Source organism: Mercenaria mercenaria, chromosome 11 (genome assembly GCF_021730395.1).
Source record: "Mercenaria mercenaria strain notata chromosome 11, MADL_Memer_1, whole genome shotgun sequence".
NCBI lineage: Eukaryota > Metazoa > Mollusca > Bivalvia > Venerida > Veneridae > Mercenaria > Mercenaria mercenaria.
The window spans coordinates 81,696,795-81,711,795 of NC_069371.1; the positions used below are offsets into that span (position 1 = coordinate 81,696,795).

General features: G+C 39.5%; 1 protein-coding gene across 1 annotated transcript in view; it reads right to left on the minus strand.

Annotated features, from left to right (window-relative positions):
* LOC123531250 (polycystin-1-like) overlaps nucleotides 1-15,001 on the minus strand; it is a 243,770-nt gene that overhangs the window by 197,142 nt on the left and 31,627 nt on the right. The gene's annotated exons all lie outside the window — the stretch shown is intronic.

Here is a 15,001-nt window from a genome sequence, read left to right on the forward strand (position 1 = left end):
TTACCATCAAAATCAAACAAATATATGGAAAAGTTAATCCCACAGTGTGGCTGGTAAGCATTGGACATAAAACATAAACTGGTAAGCATTGGGTATAGACTGGTAAGCAATAGGCATAGACTAGTAAGCATTGGGCATAGACTGGTAAGTCTTAGGCATAGACTGGTAGACTTGTAAGCACTGGGCATAGACTGGGAAGCATTGGACATAGACTGGTAGACTTGTAAGCATTGGGCATAGACTGGTAAGCATTGGACATAGACTTGTAAGCACTGGGCATAGACTGGTAGACTTGTAAGCATTGGACATAGACTGGTAAGCATTAGGCATAGACTAGTAAGCATTGGACATATACTGGTAAGCCTTAGGCATAGACTGGTAGACTTGTAAGCACTGGGCATAGACTGGGAAGCACTGGACATAGACTGGTAGACTTGTAAGCATTGGGCATAGACTGGTAAGCACTGGGCATAGACTAGTAAGCATTGGACATAGACTGGTAGACTAGTAAGCATTGGACATAGACTGGTAAGCCTTAGGCATAGACTGGTAGACTTGTAAGCACTGGGCATAGACTGGTAAGCATTGGACATAGACTGGTAGACTAGTAAGCATTGGGCATAGACTGGTAAGCCTTAGGCATAGACTGGTAGACTTGTAAGCATTGGGCATAGACTGGTAAGCACTGGACATAGACTGGTAGACTAGTAAGCATTGGACATAGACTGGTAAGCCTTAGGCATAGACTGGTAGACTTGTAAGCACTGGGCATAGACTAGTAAGCATTGGACATAGACTGGTAGACTTGTAAGCATTGGGCATAGACTGGTAAGCCTTAGGCATAGACTGGTAGACTTGTAAGCACTGGGCATAGACTAGGAAGCATTGGACATAGACTGGTAAACCTTAGGCATAGACTGGTAGACTTGTAAGCACTGGGCATAGACTGGGAAGCATTGGACATAGACTGGTAGACTTGTAAGCATTGGGCATAGACTGGTAAGCCTTAGGCATAGACTGGTAGACTTGTAAGCATTGGGCATAGACTGGTAAGCATTGGGCATAGACTGGTAGACTTGTAAGCACTGGGCATAGACTGGGAAGCATTGGACATAGACTGGTAGACTTGTAAGCACTGGGCAAAGACTGGAAAGCATTGTACATAGACTGGTAGACTTGTAAGCATTGGGCATAGACTGGTAAGCATTGGACATAGCCTGGTAGACTTGTAAGCACTGGACATAGACTGGTAGACTTGTAAGCACTATGTATAGACTAGTAAGCATTGGACATAGACTGGTAGCCTAGTAAGCATTGGACATAGACTGGTAGACTTGTAAGCATTTGGCATAAACTGGTAAACCTAAGGCATAGACTGGTAGACTTGTAAGCACTGGGCATATACTAGTAAGCATTGCACATAGACTGGTAGACTTGTAAGCATGTACGCATTGGGCATAGACTAGTAAGCATTGGACATAGACTGGTAGACTTGTAAGCATTGGGCATAGACTGGGAAGCACTGGACATAAACTAGTAGACTTGTCAGCATGTACGCATTGGGCATAGACTAGTAAGCATTGGACATAGACTGGTAGACTCGTAAGCATTTGGCATAGACTGGGAAGCATTGGACATAGACTGGTAGACTTGTAAGCATTAGGCAAAGACTGGTACACTTGTAAGCATTGGGCATAGACTGGGAAGCATTGGACATAGACTGGTACACTTGTAAGCATTGGGCATAGACTGGGAAGCATTGGACATAGACTGGTAGACTTGTAAGCATTAGGCATAGACTGGGAAGCATTAGGCATAGACTAGTAGACTTGTAAGCATTGGGCATAGACTGGGAAGCATTTGAACATAGACTGGTAGACTTGTAAGCATTAGGCATAGACCGGTAGACTTGTAAGCATTGGGTATAGACTGGTAGCCTTGTAAGCATTTGGCATAGACTGGGAAGCACTGGACATAGACTGGTAAACTTGTAAGCATTAGGCATAGACTGCTAGACTTGTAAACACTGGGTATAGACTGGTAGCCTTGTAAGCATTTGGCATAGACTGGGAAGCATTAGGCATAAACTGGTAGACTTGTAAGCATTAGGCATCGACTGGTAGACTTGTAAGCATTAGGCATCGACTGGTAGACTTGTAAGCACTAGGCATAGACTGGTAGACTTGTAAGCATTAGGCATAGACTGGTAGCCTTATAAGCATTGGGCATAGACTGGGAAGCATTGGGCATAGACTGGTAGACTTGTAAGCATTAGATACAGACGTGTAGACTTGTAAGCATTGGGCATAGACTGGTAGCCTTGTAAGCACTGGGCATAGACTGGGAAGCATTGGGCATAGACTGGTAGACTTGTAAGCATTAGGCAAAGACTGGTAGACTTGTAAGCATTAGGCATCGACTGGTAAACTTGTAAGCATTAGGCATCGACTGGTAGACTTGTAAGCACTAGGCATAGACTGGTAGACTTGTAAGCACTAGGCATAGACTGGTAGCCTTATAAGCATTGGGCATAGACTGGGAAGCATTGGGCATAGACTGGTAGACTTGTAAGCATTAGGCATAGACTGGTAGACTTGTAAGCATTAGGCATCGACTGGTAGACTTGTAAGCACTAGGCATAGACTGGTAGACTTGTAAGCACTAGGCATAGACTGGTAGCCTTATAAGCATGTGGCATAGACTGGGAAGCATTGGGCATAGACTGGTAGACTTGTAAGCATTAGGCATAGACTGGTAGACTTGTAAGCACTAGGCATCGACTGGTAGACTTGTAAGCACTAGGCATAGACTGGTAGACTTGTAAGCATTAGATACAGACTTGTAGACTTGTAAGCATTAGGCATCGACTGGTAGACTTGTAAGCATTAGGCATCAACTGGTAGACTTGTAAGCATTAGGCATCGACTTGTAGACTTGTAAGCATTTGGCATAGACTGGTGGACTGGTAGACTGGTAAGCATTAGATCAAGACTGGTAGACTTGTAAGCATTAGGCATCGACTTGTAGACTTGTAAGCATTTGGCATTGACTGGTAGACTTGTAAGCAATGGGCATAGTATGTGAAGCATTAGGCATAGACTGGGAAACAGTAGGCATAGACTAGTATGTATTGGACATAGACTGGTATACTTGTAAGCATTAGGCATAGACTGGTAGACTTTTAAGCAATGGGCATAGACTGGTAGACTTGTAAGCACTGAGCATAGACTTGGAAGCATTAGGCATAAACTAGTAAGCATTGGGCATCGACTGGTGACTTGTAAGCACTAGGCATAGACTGGTAGACTTGTAAGCATTAGGCATCGACTGGCAGACTTGTAAGCATTAGATACAGACGTGCAGACTTGTAAGCATTGGGCATAGACTGGTAGCCTTGTAAGCACTGGGCATAGACTGGGAAGCATTGGGCATAGACTGGTAGACTTGTAAGCATTAGGCAAAGACTGGTAGACTTGTGAAGCATTAGGCCATCGACTGGTAGACTTGTAAGATTAGCATGATGGTAGCTTTTAGCAATGCTAGACTGGTAGACTTGTAAGCACTAGCATGATAGACTGGTAGACTTGTAAGCACTAGGCATGACTGGGAGACTTTTAAGCACTAGGCATAGACTGGTAGACTTGTAAGCACATAGGCATAGATGGTGAGCTTATAGCATTATGGGCATAGACTGGGAAGCATTGGGCATAGACTGGTAGACTTGTAAGCATTGATGGACAATAAGACTGGTAGACTTGTAAGCATTAGGCATAGACTGGTAGACTTGTAAGCTGCATCGACTGTAGACTTGTAGCACTAGGCATAGACTGGTAGCTTATAAGCATTGGGCCAGACTGGGAAGCATTGGGCATAGACTGGTAGACTTGTAAGCATTAGGCATAGACTGGGAGACTTGTAAGCATTAGGCATAGACTGGTAGACTTGTAAGCACTAGGCATGGACTGGTAGACTTGTAAGCACTAGGCATAGACTGGTAGCCGTATAAGCATGTGGCACAGACTGGGAAGCATTGGGCATAGACTGGTAGACTTGTAAGCATTAGGCATAGACTGGTAGACTTGTAAGCACTAGGCATCGACTGGTAGACTTGTAAGCACTAGGCATAGACTGGTAGACTTGTAAGCATTAGATACAGACTTGTAGACTTGTAAGCATTAGGCATAGACAGGTAGACTTGTAAGCATTAGGCATCGACTGGTAGACTTGTAAGCATTAGACATAGACTGGTAGACTTGTAAGCATTAGGCATCGACTTGTAGACTTGTAAGCATTTGGCATAGACTTGTAGACTTGTAAGCATTAGACACAGACTGGTAGACTTGTAAGCATTAGGCATCGACTTGTAGACTTGTAAGCATTTGGCATAGACTGGTAGACTTGTAAGCAATGGGCATAGACTGGGAAGCATTAGGCATAGACTGGGAAACATTAGGCATAGACTAGTATGTATTGGACATAGACTGGCATACTTGTAAGCATTAGGCATAGACTGGTAGACTTTTAAGCAATGGGCATAGACTGGGAAGCATGGGACATAGACTTGGAAGCATTAGGCATAGACTGGGAAACATTGGGTATAGACTGGTAGACTTGTAAGCATTTGGCATGGACTAGTAAGCATTGGACATAGACTGGTAGACTTGTAAGCATTGGACACAGAACTTAACTTCTTAAAGCATTCAGCTGAAAGAGCAAACAGTACCAATAAATTTTAGATTCTAAAGTTTAAAGGTAACCTGTGAGGGTGACAGTAATTTTGAGACAAATTGTTTTGATAAGTAACAGAGTAGCAACAAGGAAAATCACAGAAACAAACAACTGTAGTATGCCCCTTCTTTTCTGACACATAAGGAGTGCATAACTACATTGAAATAAAGAAACACATGCCCACGTTTTGCACCTAGGTGATAAATTAATTATATTTCCATTGTGCTGTTAAAACATACCTATTTTTGGAAATACATCTTGTATTAGCTGCTATATTTGCAATTGCTTTCAATATGGAAAGTACTAAAAATTTAATGCATTTTAGCATTAACAAAGCAACCTGTTATCACCCATTAACATTCCTTTCAATCTGTTGCTCCGACCTAATTCATCACCAGATTCTACATTCCCAAAATACAATGAACATTCTCAGTCTTTTTGTTAATTCTGTATGTTCAAAGCATTTTGGGAAAAGTTGGTTAGAAATTCTGCTTACAGATTCCAGGAAAGTGTCTACAGAAGAAAGCATCAAGATTACACAAAAATATTGCCCAGCAGTAAGTCACCACTTAAGAAGGGACATTTGTCATATTGGATGCCATAGGAACCAAACTTTAAATCAAACTTAATTGAAAGACCTGCATACTCTCTAAATGATCCACAATCGATAAGTCGAACTTTTACTACAAAATTTAATGCAGGATCTATCTATGTTTGACGGATGGCCAGAAATGGAAAATGAGACAGATAAAGGAACAAGTTAAAATGATCTTGCCTTCTATCTATCTCTAAAATTCCATTAAATAATCTCTTAAAATTTAATGTTATGGCAGAATCCAAGGACAGATAGACGGACAAACAGATAATGTAAACAAGAGATCACAGAGTGATCTTGGCGCCCACCAATGTGCCATTTTTGAGTGTTCCAGATTTCAAGACTTACTGACTACCTCAAGGTCAAATTTCATTTCTGTACACAACACTGTGCATGTGGTCCAAATTCGAAAGCTGTAGCTTGAGAAATGTGAAAGTAGGTCACTAGGTCAATGTCAAGGTCAAAGTTTGTTTCGGTACACAATCCTATGCATGTGGTCTAAATTTGAAGCCTATAGCTACAGAAATGTGAAAGTAGGTCACTAGGTCAATCTTAAGGTCAAAGTTCATTTCGGTACACAAAACTATGCAAGTGGTCCAAATTTGAAGGCTGTAGCTTGAGAAATGTAAAAGTAGGTCACTAGGTCAAAATCAAGGTCAAATTCTATTTCGGAATACAAAACTATGCATGTGGTCCAAATTTGAAGGCTGTAGCTTGAGAAATGTAAAAGTAGGTCACTAGGTCAAAATCAAGGTCAAATTCTATTTTGGAATACAAAACTATGCATGTGGTCCAAATTTGAAGCCTGTACCTTAAAAATGTGAAAGTAGGTCACTAGGTCAATGTAAAGGTCAAAGTTCATTTCGGTATACAAAACTATGCATGTGGTCCAAATTTGAAGGCTATAGCTTGAGAAATGTAAAAGTAGGTCACTAGGTCGAAATCAAGGTCAAATTTTATTTCGGAATACAAAACTTTGCATGTGGTCCAAATTTGAAGCCTGTACCTTAAAAATGTGAAAGTAGGTCACTAGGTCAATGTAAAGGTCAAAGTTCATTTCGGTACACAAAACTATGCATGTGGTCCAAATTTGAAGCCTGTACCTTAAAAATGTGAAAGTAGGTCACTAGGTCAATGTGAAGGTCAAGGTTTTTTTAGGTACACAAAACTATGCATGTGGTCCAAATTTGAAGGCTGTAGCTTGAGAAATGTGGAAGTAGGTCACTAGGTCAAAATCAATGTCAAATTTCATTTTGAAACACGGAACTATGCATATGGTCCAAATTTGAAGCCTGTACCTTCAAAAATGTGAAAGTAGGTCACTAGGTCAAAATCAAGGTCAAAGTTTTTTCCAGTGCACAAAATTATACATGTGGTCCAAATTTGAAGGCTGTAGCTTGAGAAATGTGAAAGTAGGTCACCAGGTCAAAATCAAGGTCAACTCATGTCAAGGTTCATCTTGCCACTCAAAAATATACATGTGGTCCAAATTTGAAGGCTGTAGCTACAGAAATGTGAAAGTAGGTCACTAGGTCAAAATCAAGGTCAACTCATGTCAAGGGTCATCTTGCCACTCAAAAATATACATGTGGTCCAAATTTGAATGTTGTAGTTATTGACAAGAACACTTTAAAAGCTTTTCCCTATATAAGTCTATATGAACCATGTGACCCCTGGGGCGGGGCCATTTTTGACCCTAGGGTGATAATTTGAACAAACTTGGTAGAGAACCACTAGCTGATGCTACATTACAAGTATCAAAGCCTTAGGCTTTGTGGTTTGGACAAGAAGATTTTCAAAGTTTTTCCTTATATAAGTCTATGTAAATCATATGACCCCCAGGGCGGGGCCATATTTGACCCTAGGGGTATAATATGAATAATCTTAGTTGAAGACCACTAGATGATGTCACATACAAAATATCAAAGCCCTAGGCCCTGTGGTTTTGGACAAGGGGTTATTCAAAGTTTTTCCCTATATAAGTCACTATAAACTATGTGACCCCCAGGGCGGGGCCATATTTGACCCCAGAGAAATAATTTGTATCATCTTGGTAGAGGACCACTAGATGATGCTTCAAACCAAATATCAAAGCCCTAGGCTCTGTGGTTTTGGATAAGAAGGTTTTCCAAGTTTTTCCCTATATAAATCTATGTAAAATATAGAAATAAACAAAGGGCCATAACTCACTCATAAATTGTTGAACCAGTCTGATTTTCAGGGGGACACAACTAGGGTACCAATACATCATTCTGACAAAGTTTGGTCAAAATTCCCCCAGTAGTTTCTGAGGAGATGCGATAACGAGAAATTGTTAACGGACGGACGGACGGAATGACGGACGGACCACGGACGCAGAGTGATTTTAATAGCCCACCATCTGATGATGGTGGGCTAAAAAACCTAATGTTCTCCAAATTGTCTTCTACCTGTACAGTTTCTTGAAAATATGTCTTGTACTCTACAGTCATCCAGAATTCACTTTTTGTGAAATATATGGGCTACCTGTTGCCATAGCAACCACATCTGTCACCACATCAGCTTTAAACTACAGTCACACATACGGATATGTCTGTGCGTTAAGGTACGGTGCAGATGGGATTGGTCTGTGGGGGACGGACACTGATTAGTACGGAGAGCAGTATGTCTTAGTACGGGAAAAATGGTGAGGAACAGGTCGCTCACCTAAGAAACACACCATAACAGTGTAAAACATGTTTGAGCTAGTGATTTCATGGAAACAAATATTCTGACCAATTTTCATTAAGATTGGACCAAAAAATTGGTCTCTTGCGATAAAACAAGCATTTTCTTAGATATGACCTAGTTTTTGACCCTAGATGACCCATGGTCAAACTCGACCTAGATTTTATCAAGGCAATCATTCTGACCAAAATTCATGAAGATCAATTGAAAAATACAGCCTCTATCACATACACAAGTTTTTTCTTTGATTTGACCAAGTGACCTAGTTTTTGACCTCAGATAACCCATATTCCAACTCGACCTAGATTTCATTAAGGCAATCATCCTGACCAAATTTCATAAAAATCAATTGAAAAAAACAGTCTCTATCGCATACACAAGATTTTTCTTTAATTTGACCTAGTGACCTAGTTTTTGACCTCAGATAACCCATATTCAAACTCGACCTAGATATCATCAAGGCAATCACTCTGACCAAATTTCATGAAGATCAATTGAAAACTACATCCTCTATTGCATACACAACGTTTTTCTTCGATTTGACCTAGTGACCTACTTTTTGAACCCAGATGACCCATTTTCGAACTCGGCCTAGATTTTATCAAGGTAATCATTCTGGCTAAATTTCATGATGATCAGTTGAAAAATACAGCCTCTATCGCATACACAAGGTTTTTCCTCGATTTGACCTAGTGACCTGGTTTTTGACCCGAGATGACCCATTTTCGAACTCAGCCTAGATTTCATCAAGGCAATCACTCTGACCAATATTCATGAAGATCAATTGAAAAATACAGCCTCTATCCCATACATAAGGTTTTTCTTTGATTTGACCTAGTGACCTAGTTTTTGACCCAAGATGACCCATTTTCAAACTCGGCCTAGATTTCATCAAGGTTATCATTCTGACTAATATTCATGACGAATAATTGAAAAATACAGCCTCTATCACATACACAAGGTTTTTCTTTGATTTGACCTAGTGACCTAGTTTTTGACCCGAGATGACCCATTTTCAAACTCGGCCTAGAATTCATCAAAGTTATCATTCTGACCAATATTCATGAAGATTAATTGAAAAATACAGCCTCTATCGCATACATAAGGTTTTTCTTTGATTTGACCTAGTGACCTAGTTTTTGACCCAGGATGACCCATTTTCACACTCGGCCTAGATTTCATCAAGGTTATCATTCTGACCAATATTCATGAAGATTAATTGAAAAATACAGCCTCTATTGCATACACAAGCTAAATGTTGACAGACAGACGACAGACGACGGACGCCGGACATCGAGCGATCAGAAAAACTCACCTGAGCATTGCTCAGGTGAGCTAAAAATACAAGACACAAATAAGTACTATGTTGAACTACATTTTACTGCGCCTGGCAACTTGCCCAGCGCGTGGACGGGTCTGCGGTGAACTACGCTGAACTACGCTTAAATACGGTCGACCTTGGATAAATGCGTTCAGCTACGATCAATATGGCAAGGTACATTTCAGTACGGATAACTACGGATAAATAAGTTTCAACCAAGTTGGACTAAAGTCACGCTCATATGGCTACAGATCGCTCAAACTTTTGTGCATGTCCAAAAGTTGGAGAAACTTGCAAGTTTAGGATAAGTCTTGAATACGTTTTGACCAAGTGTTGGTATGGATTAATATGGATTACTACTTTGAGGTACGGCTCAGGTACGGACCGATACGGATTACTACGTGTCTATCCGTGGCTACACGTATCTATCCGCGCCATATGTGTGACTGGGGTATAAAACAGAAATTGCCAACTATCCAATCTAACACTGAAAATATCTTTAAAAGTTATTGCAAGATCCCACTTTGCCACTTTTCTGTTATACTTTTGGAATGCCTGTTGCCTTAGCAACCACAGTTTGCTGCCATAGAAACAAAATCAAAGAAAAGGGCATGCATATTCTCCATATTGCCATCTATCCATGTACCAAGTTTCATGAAAAAGTATTTTTGTACGTAAGATCCCACTTTGTGTAATGTACTGGTGGATGGACAGATGGAGGTAAGCCTTAAGTCTCCTTTGATGAAACACCATGATTATGGGACAATTAATGCAAAACACCAAAATAGTCAAACAAAACTGCGAATTACTCGGAATTCAGTTTCTTGCATTTTACATTGCAGCAGACATATGCAATAAACTGGGTGCAAAAAAGTTTTGTCTTCTTTAACCTTCAAGTAAAAATATGAATCTCTCTCTCTCTCATAAAATACTTTAAAGGAAAGTTAATGCTCATACAACAAAGAAAACTTGGTGAATGTAAATGCTCATCTGATAATTTTCATGCTTTGTTGTTCTTGGTAAACATAGCATCTGTCATATTACCACTTTTGTGCAGATAAAAGATCAAGTTTGTGAAGTACAAACCATTTAACAGACATTTCTAACAACAATATCAAAAGCCTCCCACCGCTTGCATGTGAACAATCAAATATACAAAACCTGGTACATACAAACATATAAAACATAAAAAAATCAGCTTTTCAGAGTTACATCCCTTTCCAAACTGCAATGTATTATAACTGTCGATCTTTTAACCTTTATATAGTCTGCTGGTAGCAAGTGATTCTGCCTTTGCGACCAGTGCAGACCAAGATCAACCTGCACATCCGTGCAGTCTGATCATGGTCTGCACTGTTCGCTATTCAGCCAGTAAATTTTCAGTGAACCCCCTTCAAATAATAAATGGAATTGCCGAATTGAAAGATGGACCAGTCCATTATAGAAATTCAGCTGGGTAAAGGTTAACTAACAAATGCATCAAAATCACAGTCTAGAATGCTTCTCCTCCTTATCCTTGCATTTCAGTAACAGACAGTATAAATTTAATTTTCTAAGAAAGAAAAAACATATATTTTTGTTTTATTGTATTATAATATAATTATTGGAAGAAATATATACAGTTGACTAGACTTCTGTACTTAAGACAGAACAGAGGACTCTTTAACTGCATGAATCATGCAATGTATGTAATCGTAACACACCAAAAACATAAAACATTTTTACGGGCAATTGAAGTGAGGAATGTCCTGGAATCATCCAGTGTTGAATATGCTTCTGCTGTTACCCTATGACTCCATTGCTGCAACTAAAGCACCAAGATCAATCAATGTAATTATCTTACAATATTAACTATTGAGGATATTTGTTGTCATCCATATGGGAAACATAATTGAAAATATTAGAATTGTTTCCCTTACAAATGATGATATGTTCAAACAAACAAATGTTCTTCATATTTTTAGGATAATTTGTGAAAATTAAAAAAACTACATGCCCATGGGCAACATGTCGAGCCCACCAGCTGTCCAAAGGACTGGGAGTTGCACACCACACTCCTTGTCTCAATGAGGCAAAGTTAACATTTATGCCAAATAAAAAAAAAAGGTTGCAAAAAGTTATAATATAAGTTATTTATAGTAACAACAAAGGGAAGTAAATCTTAAAAAGAAAAATCTGAGGCAACACAAAAATCCTAACCAGTAGAGATAGGTCAAAATACACCTCAAAATTGGATGCTTTTGATTTTTCCCTACGACCAGTAATAAAACAGTTACAATATAAGCTATTTATAGTAACAACAAAGGGAAGTAATTCTAGGTTCTTGCGCATGACACTCAATCTCATGATGGTGAACAATTGTGCCAAGTTACATCAAAATCCCTCTACGCATGAAAAAGAAATGCTCCGGACAGTCATTCTTGTATCTGACCTTTGACCTCTAAGTGTGACCTTGACCTTAGACCTAGGGACCTGGTTCTTGCGCATGACACTCCATCTCATGGTGGTGAACATTTGTGCCAAGTTACATCAAAATCTCTCCATGCATGAAGAAGAAATGCTGCAGATAAAGTTGTCATTCTTGTATCCTTTGACCTGTAAGTGTGACCTTGACCTTAGATTTAGGGACCTGGTTCTTGTGCTTGACACTCAGTCTCATCATGGTGAACAATTATGCCAAGTTACATCAAAATCCCTCCATGCATGAAGAAGAAATGCTCCAGACAAAGTCATTATTGAATTTGACCTTTGACCTGTGAGTGTGACCTTGACCTTTGAGAAAGGAATCTGGGGTTTGCGCTTGACACTCTGTCTCACTGAGGTTAACATTCATGCCAAATATAAACAAGATTGCTCAATGCATGTCAAAGTTATGGTCTGGACAAACAAATCCGGATGGTGCATGCACGCACGGAGGGACGCACGCACGCACACACATACATCAAACAGCCATTTGACAACTATGTCTTCGCTTCCTCAAGCGGGCTCGACAAAAACCTTGCTATTGCAAGCTTACAGATTCAAATAAAACTGATATTCTTGAACAAAATCTAGACTTATAAGGGCTACCGTGTAACGTTATGCACACACCAAATCATATTATACCATAATAATATGGTACCCATTCAATGAAAAACATGTCAAAAGGTGCTTCACATTCATACAACAGAAGCCACTCAGTCTGCCAATTCTTTCTCCACCACTGCATATACAGCGTGATCTGAACAGGCAAACAGTGCAAGACAAAGCACTTGAGAACACAGAGAAAGTGAGAAACCTTCTGGCTAACTAAGCCTTGTTCTTTATAAATAGACAGACAGATTCTTTAACATGCTCTGTGTAGAGCACCAATACACACGGAGCCTTCTTTCTTTGGAAGAACCAGTAGCTACATGAGAGACATTCAGAAGTTTTAACTGCCTGGACAGGGATTCAAACCAGAGTGTTAGCACTAGACCTTCGGAACACCTACAGTAACCATGGAAATCATTACACAGTGATTAAAACTGTTGGGTTGACAGTGTAGGTCATATGGTGACTTTTCCAACTTTTGAATAGCACAGGAACATTTCTGATCATTGTTTCAAGCATGATCTACATTCCAAGCAAGGTTTTGAACCTACATTGATGAGGGGCAAATGATCTTAAGTCAGCAACCTTTACCACACGGCCACAGAGGTCCCAAGCACAGTAATCATAATGTAATGCTGGTTATTCTGTCCTTGAAATCAACATGCAATTTTGTTTTTAAACAAGAGAGTCATCATGACCCTAAATCACTCACCAGAGATTCACATCTTGCCTGAACAGTTTTGATAGAGAGTGAAGCAAATTCTTTTGAAATAGGGCAAGTGGTTCTGACAAGATACTAACAGAAGGATTTGAACGAATTTGGTAGAGGGTCACCCAAAGGAACATTTCTGAGAAATAATTTCAAAACTGAGCCAGCAATTTCTGAGAAGATTAAGTTTTACCTTCTGGTTGCCATGGCAACTAAAACGTGGCACAGAATTGTCCTAGACTTGGAAGGGACCATACATGGATTATTCCTATTAAGTTTGGTTGAAGATGAGGAGATGTTCTTTAAAGAAATGGTGGATGAAGGATGGATGACAGATGGCAACCCATATTCAATAATCCTAAAAGCTCATCTTTGCATTTTGCACTCAGAAGAGCTAAACAAAGACATCTACAAAAGAAAAGAACATAACAAAACTAAAACCTAGGAAAACTACTTCAGAAAGGAAGAAGAAACTAAACTGCTGACAGTATTCCTATATTGGATTTTTTTAAAGTTCTGTTTTGCTAAATTGGATTTCAAAAATTATTAGTTATATAGAACAGAATAAACAAGTGAATGAAGTATTGCCATGCAATACAAAGTCCCCTACTGGAAGGCACCTAATTTTCTCTACTTCAGTATAACATAATGAACTGATATCTGTCAATGATGTATAAACAATATTGTACTACATATACAATATGTTATAACAACACACTTGTGCATTTATAAAAACCCACAGTTGTTTTCATATTGAATTTTTTTGGCTGATTATAAAAATGTTATCATGTAAGTTATTTATAGTAACAACAAAGGGAAATTAATCTTTAAAAAAAAAAAAAAAAAAAAAAGCTATATAATATTAGTCCACAAGAAACCTTTTACCAGGTAGAGATAGGTCAAAATACACCTAAAAATTGGATGTAACATGCATGCTGTACCACAGAAAAGTGGTCTCGATTTTTCTCTACCGCCAGTAATAAAAAAGTTACAATAAAATCTATTTATAGTAACAACAAAGGGACGTAATTCTAAAAACAAGGGTGCCTCATGGTGGTGAACATTTGTTCCAAGTTACATCAAAATCCCTCCATGCATGAAGAAGAAATGTTCCGTACAAAGTCATTCTTGAATTTGACCTTTGACCTCTAAATATGACCTTGACCTTAGACCTAGGGACCTGGTTCTTGCGCATGACATGTTGTCTCATCCAGGGGAATATTTGTGCCAACTGATATCTAAATCCTGCTTTGCATGACAAAGTTATAGACTGGACAGGAAAAAAATCCCCTTGACCTTTGATCTCAAAGTGTGACCTTGACCTTTAAGCTAGGGTACTGGGTGTTGCGCATGACACGTCGTCTCATCATGGGAAACATTTGTGCCAAGTAATATTAAAATCCCTTCATGGATGGCACAGTTATGGACGGGACAGGAAAAAAACTCTGTTGACCTTTGACCCCCAATTGTGACCTTGACCTTTGAGCTAGGGGTCCGGGATTTGCGCATGACACGTCGTTTTATCATGGGGAACACTTTTGCTAAGTGATATTAAAATCCCTTAATGAATGTCAGAGTTATGGACCGGACATGAAACAGACCCTGTTCATGCTATGTTAACATTTGACTGTTTAGTGTGACCTTGACCTTTGAGCTAGGGGTCTGAAAGTTGTGCATGACACATCGTCTTATTATGAGGTACATTTCTGCCAAGTAATATTAAAATCCCTTCATAGATGGGAGAGTTATGGACCGGACAGGAAAAAGCCTTGTTGACCTTTAACCTCCCAAATTTTGACCTTGAACCCTTTTAAACTAGGGGTCCAGGTTTTGCGCATGACACGTCGTCTCCTCATGGGGAACATTTGTG